Source organism: Phodopus roborovskii, unplaced genomic scaffold (genome assembly GCF_943737965.1).
Source record: "Phodopus roborovskii unplaced genomic scaffold, PHOROB, whole genome shotgun sequence".
NCBI classification, from domain to species: domain Eukaryota; kingdom Metazoa; phylum Chordata; class Mammalia; order Rodentia; family Cricetidae; genus Phodopus; species Phodopus roborovskii.
The window spans coordinates 4597455-4603454 of NW_026125554.1; the positions used below are offsets into that span (position 1 = coordinate 4597455).

At 44.5% G+C, this 6000-nt stretch overlaps 1 pseudogene; it reads right to left on the minus strand.

The window, feature by feature from the left end:
- The window catches only part of LOC127216534 (zinc finger protein 431-like), a 420225-nt pseudogene extending 414225 nt beyond the window's left edge, over positions 1-6000 (minus strand).

Here is a 6000-nt window from a genome sequence, read left to right on the forward strand (position 1 = left end):
GGTTCTTCCCACCAGCCTGGTCCCACAGCTGCCTTGCCCCAAATGAACACTCAGAGACTTAATATTAATAATGAAACTGCTGGCTGATGACTAGGGCTTCTTATTGGCTAGTTCTGTCTTAACCCATTTCTATCATTCTATGTATGGTTATAGCTTACCGGGTAATGCCAGGCATGGTGTTACTCCTCCTGCAGCATTGCAACTCTGTGGCATGCTCTATCCACTTCCCTTTCCCAGACTTCTCCTCCTCCTAGTCCCATCTATCTTCCTGCCTTATTGGCCAACAGTGTTTTATTCATCAGCCAATAAGAGAAACATATACACAACAACCCCATCATATCTCAGTTAGGATTTTTACTGCTGTGAAGAGACACCATGACCACAGCAACTCTTATAAAGGAAAACAGTTCACTGAGGCTGGCTTACATTCCAGAGGTTTAGTCCATTATCATCAGAGCAAGAAGCCTGGCAGGCATGATTCTGGAGGAGCTGAGATTCTATTATCTTGATTCACAGGCAGCAGCAGAATACTGAGACACACAGATCTCAAAATTCACCTTCACAGTGGCACACTTACTCTAACAAGGCCACACTTCTACTAGTGTCATTACTTTGGGCCAAGCATTCAAAGACATGAGTTTATGGGAGTCAATCCTATTCAAACTAACACAAGCCCTTGCTCTCATATGCTTGTAGCCATACCATAATGCAGAAAAGCATTTATTCCAACATCCAAAGTCCTCATAGTCTATAAGAGTCTCAAACTTACTTAAAGTCCAAAGTTCAAAGTCTCTTCTGAAATTTATGGAATGTCTTCACTATAATCCCTTGTAAAAATCAAAAGGCAGATAACATACTCCAATGTATAATGGCACATAGACATTATCATTCCAAAATGCAGGAAATACTGGACCAAAACAAGACTAAAAACCAGCTGGGGAAAATCCAAACTCTGCATTTCCATGTCTGATATCAAAACGTTCTTCTGATCTCCAACTCTTTTCAGCTTTGTTGATTACAACACACTTCTTTCTTTTGGGTTAGTTTCACTCCCTAGCATTTTGGGGTCTCCAAGGTAATCCAGGCTTCACCTTTATTGCTTCATGCAATGGCCTCTCTAGACTTACATTCAGGGACACCACTGACACATGCCTGGCCTCAGTAGCATTCCCTAGAAAAAGAGAGTCCATAATCTTTTTCTTCTATCTTTGACTCTGAAGCCAAAACCACATGGCCGAAGCAGCTAAGTTCTACTGTTTACTGGGGTTAGAACATTGACTCCTTGTTCAATTACATCTTAGCCAGCTTTCTATTTTCAATGGTTCCCTTCACTGCCCAAGTTGGATGTCTGGAACTGGATCTGTAGACCAGGCTGGCCTTGAACTTACAGATCTACCAGTCTCTGCCTTCTGAGTACTGGGATTAAAGGTATGCACCACCATGTCTAAACCTCACCTACTCTTTATTACCTTTTCACAAATTGGAAGTTTAGCTGGGTGTAACCTTACCCATAGGTCCTCATTCCCTTTATTCCATTTCTTAATCTGTTTATCTTCTTGAACACAAACAGGACTTATTGCTCCATTCAGGTTACTGGTGCCCCTGTTTTCCTCAATCTATACATTTTGTATTTTTACTTGCTCGGCTTGTTCCTTTTCCTTGTACAGAGTCTATACTAGTCTGTTTTGGGACTTCCTCTGCCAAATGAATTATTCCAAAACTCTTTACTTTAGCCTCAGGCTGACTCTTTGGACAAGTACAGAAAGCAGACACATTCTTCACCAAAATATCACAAGAACAATCTCTAAGCAATACACTAACATTCTTCTCCTTAAATCATCTTGAGCCAGGCCCCCGTAGTTCAAACCACCCTCAGCATCATTGTCTTCCATGCTTTTACTGGTATGGCCCATTTAAACACCACTTAAAGTATTACACCTGCCTTCCTTACCCAAAGCCCCTAAGTACAAATTCTACCTGACCAAAAAAAAAAAAAAAAAAAAAAAAAAAAAAAAAAAAAGACAGGTGAATCACAATGCTCCAGTCCCAGGTACCAATGTCTCTCTTAGTGTTTATTGTTGTAAAGAGTCACCATGACATGTAATTGGGGCTGGCTTACATTTCAGACAGTCACTGTCCATTACTGTCAAGGGGATAAGCATGGCCCCGTGCAAACAAACATGGTGCTGGAGAAGGAGCTCAAAACTCTACATATTGATCCACAAGCAGCAAAAGAACACTGAAACATACTGGGCCTAGCTTGAGCATAAGAGACCTCAAAGCCCTCCTACATATTGACACACTTTCTCCAACAAGACCACAGCTATTCCAACAAGGCTACACCTCCTAATAAGGCCACTAAGATGGACCAAACATTCTAATATGTCTATGGGGGTCATTCCTTTTCACAGCACCACACCAGGGCTCCCTTTGACCAACCACTGCCTAACACTTCATAGGGGTCTGAAACCTCCACCCCAAAAGGAAACAAATGAGAAAATCGCCTTGTGTCACCAGAAGTAAGTCTGGTTGAGGACCTTTCTGTTTGGACACAGAGAAGAGCTCAGATATGGTTGCTGATCCAGTGTCTGGAAACCATGTGACATGTCACTGGATCCATCTATACAGATGTATGAATATGTGATTGCCACTCTTGTTATTTTCACTGTCTCTCTCTTTGTATGTATATATCTATATGTCTTTCTATGTGTATCTATCAGTTTTGTTTCCTGCATTGACCAGTGGCTTTCTCTAGTGTGAAACCCTCCTCCACCCAAGTAAAGACCGGTGTTCCCTCCTGTTGGGGACCCAAATCCTTCTGGATCTGCCAGGTCACCCAAAGGTGAAAAAAAAAAAAATCTCCACCTGTCCCACTCTAGAGGCAGAAGTCCTTTTATTGTCGCTTGACTCCTGCTCTCACTCAGTGTTGGTCCCTGTGAGGAGGGGGAAAGGCGCCAGGCCCCTAGGCTAGGCCTGAACCTCACAGCCATCTAAGAAAACTGCACCCAGGGTGGGGGGAAATAGTTCCCCCAGGAGAGCATTCCCTCTACTTTTGTGCCTGCTCTAAGTAGTCCCAGGGAAGGAGAAAACTTCTCCTGGGCTGAACCAAAATGAAAAGAGAAGGTTCCACTACTTTCCCTTTCAACCAGTGATCTCTAAAGTCCACCCTTCTCTTTGAAAAAAGTAAAAACACCACCCCCGGGCTTGGCAAGGGAATTGCTGCCAGGAAACACAGCCTAGAAAGAACTTCTGTTCTACCCTGACCAAGAACACTTTAAGGAATTTCACTTTTTGGAAAGATTAAAAACAGCAGGTAAAAAAGATTTTCTTTTTCACCAAGTCAGTCAGGGTATTAGAAAAATATTATACAAATTAAAAAAAAAAATTAGGGAAAAAGAGGTCCCAGTCACTGGAGGTAGTCAAAGGTGTTTAACAACAAAAAACTGTTTGGGACAAGAACTTTGGTACAAACTGAAAACCACCTTCACCTTCTCTGATAAGGTTAGACAAGGTTAGAGTTAAAAATAGCCAGCAAGAATCTCTTAGCTGGAAGTTTTGCCTCGATGAAAAGATAAATGATATCAAATGACCTGCAAACAAAAGGGGGAAATGAAGCTTATCTTGCCTGGTGTGGTGAGACAAGCATCCTGGTGTCCTGCCAGTCACACTGGAGCATGCAGCTCCTGCCTCATGAGTCTGAGTCTTACAGAGAAACAGGTCCACTGTCCTGGACATGAATGATGCATTCTTCAGCCTCTCATTGGCAGTGTTGAGTCAACCATCTTTGTTTTTAAATGGACAAACCCAGTGGGAGGTTATAATGGACACTAACCTAGACTAGGTCACCCCTGGAGTTAAGGACTAAATATAGAGTGACCACCCGTCCTTTAGAGATTTCCTGGGAAAACAGACCACTGAGTTACTGCTGCAAGTTTACAGACTTTTGGCAACAAAATGTTAGCTAAGAAAGCCTGTAGAAACCTACTAGAAGCTGAGGGGAGGCAAAGAGAACCTGTCTCAAAGCAGGACAGCTGCTTCAGATCCCAACTGCAGCCGGGTATTGCTACCTCTGGATATCGGAGTTTGTGGAAATGCCAAAGCCAATATTCACCAGCACAAAGGGGGGCACTGAGCCCCTAATCCAGACTGAGACTGAAGAAAAGGCAGTTAAGGCTTTAAAAAAACCCATAGAATTTCCAGATGTCTCAAAACCTTTTCATCTGTTAGTCCACAAAACAAAAGGGGTTTTAATCCAAACTTTGGGGCTATGGAAATGTCCTGTGATGTATGTGTCCAAATGACTGGACCCTGTAGCCACAGGTGGGCCCATCTGTCTAAGAGCAATGGAGGCTAATGCTAGTTTAATACAAAAATACAAGTTAACTCTGGGTCAAGATCTTATACTCACAGTACACTATGACATGGTTGAGGCTACCCTCTTGGGTGATGACACCCATGCTTGGCCATGACTGTCAAGAAATTAAAGATGAAACCAGGGGCGTGGGAGCTGTAGCAATTCCATTAACTGAAAAAAAATGTACCCAAAACAGGTACCTCAGCCAAAGAAGCAAAACTGATAGATTTGACCTAGGCTCTCAGTGGAAAAAAGGAAAGTCCTCCACCACACTCACTATGTTTATACTGTCTGGCATCCCACAGTGTGAGACACAGAAAGAGGGCTTCTCAACACTGAGAAAAGGGACTTTAAAATTAATCTTGGTCTTCCTAGAGGTTAATTGGCTTCCCCCACAAATTGCTGTCCTCCATTGCTGGGCAACTGACCTGGCTCTCCACCAAACCAGTGTGGTCTGTTGATATTTGGGAACCGGGGGGGCCAACTGATTTTCAGATAATATACCATGGCCCCTTACTACCTAAGACCCCATGATAAAAAAAAAGGGTTCTGTTGTAGATGATGCCATCTGCAAACTGCATTTCTAAGTGGGTAGATGTGCCACACAATACTACAAAAGTTTTAAATTTTATATAGTTCGTTTTGTTTTTCCAGACAAGATGTCTCTCTGTAGCCCTGGCAGCCCTGAAGCTCGCTCTATAGACCAGGCAGTCCTCTGCCTCCCAAGTGCTGAATTTAAAAGCATGCACCACCACTACCACTGATTTAACCTTTTTTTTTTAAAGGTTTATTTATTTATAATGTATACTGTATTCTACCAGCATATATCCCTGCATGCCAGAAGAGAACACCAGATCTCATTACAGATGGTTTTGAGCTACCACGGGATTGCTGGGAATTGAACTCAGGACCTCTGGAAGAATAGCCACTGCTCTTATACTCTGATCCATCTCTCCAGCCCCTTGATTTAACTATTTTAACAATAAACCCGAAAGTCTTCGGTCCGGCAAACACGGAGCATCACAAATCCATCTGATTACAACGGGCACCCTGCACGGTGACAAGGCTATTTCCACACAAACGCTTGTGCTACACAAAGGCTCATGCTCCCCATGCTCTGCGCAGGCCGCAAAGCAGGATCATTCAGAGGTCCCGCTCCAGCCTAGGAGTTGCAGGGACCTCAGGAGACCAAAGGGAACCACCACGTCCAGCCACGGGTTCCCACAGATGCGGGAGGACCCTCACCGGCTCCCGCGGCTCCTCCGTGTGGGGACAGCGGCCCCTCGCTCACCATGACGGATTCCGTGATCGCCCCCCTCTCCTCACAGGCCCCGGCACGGGGTTCACAGCTTAGCACACGCAACACCTCAGCCACAGTGGCCCAAACCTACAGCTTGGCAGACCGGAAGTGCCCGCCTCCATTCTGACTGGCAGTCCATCTGGAGGCCCTGATTGGCTACTGCGGCTTGAGCGATAGCAACACCTCTCTTAGAGCACAGTGTTGGGAATGGACCCCACAGAGTGGTTTCCAGCCCAGGCTTCCACTCCAGGCACGGAACTGCCCACACCTGGAGAGATTGGCATTGCAGCAGAACTTGGGGTGTACTGTAAAGTCTCCCCTGAACTCTGAGCTCAGTGGGACTCAT